Source organism: Penaeus monodon, chromosome 19, assembly GCF_015228065.2.
Source record: "Penaeus monodon isolate SGIC_2016 chromosome 19, NSTDA_Pmon_1, whole genome shotgun sequence".
Taxonomy (NCBI): domain Eukaryota; kingdom Metazoa; phylum Arthropoda; class Malacostraca; order Decapoda; family Penaeidae; genus Penaeus; species Penaeus monodon.
In genome coordinates, this window is record NC_051404.1 from 3,569,197 (window position 1) to 3,569,773 (window position 577).

The window sequence follows — 577 nt, forward strand, 5'->3', positions numbered from 1 at the left end:
AGCGCGCGCGCGTGTGTCCGTGTATGTGTCCGCGTTGTTTAACTGGAATTAACTTCTCGTCCACTAGTTTAATTTCCAATCAATCACGAAACTGGAACAAAAACGCAATGAATATTTTGCTGCTTGCGTTTTCCCGCTACTTTGATGCCAAAGGACAATTCTCTTCCACTCATTCACTCCATTTCACAGTTATATTATTCGCGTGTCAAGATCCAGCGGCGTCCAAGCACCGTGTCCTGGGTCACTCACCTATTGATTATCTTCAGTCACCCACATCACTTCCAGGGTTACCCACCTGTTACCGGGAACCTCGGCCAGCCACTCGTGCCAGTGCAGGTGGCACCAGCGACGCGCAGGGACGGGCCTTCATCTCACTAAAACGAACGGAATCTATTTATATGCTGATCGATACGAGACTCGTAGTTTCGTACAGGATGGATGTGCGGGCGGAAGCACTAGCATGATGTGGTGCACGTTATGTTGTGTGATGTGGTTTGAGGTCTGTAATCGGAGCATTTAATGCGTACTAAATTGGGTGTGATTAGCTTTGGGAGAAAACACGACTGTTTATCATAAT

General features: G+C 47.7%; 1 long non-coding RNA gene across 1 annotated transcript in view; it reads right to left on the minus strand.

Annotated features, from left to right (window-relative positions):
- LOC119585441 overlaps positions 1–577 on the minus strand; it is a 23,702-nt gene that overhangs the window by 15,133 nt on the left and 7,992 nt on the right. The gene's annotated exons all lie outside the window — the stretch shown is intronic.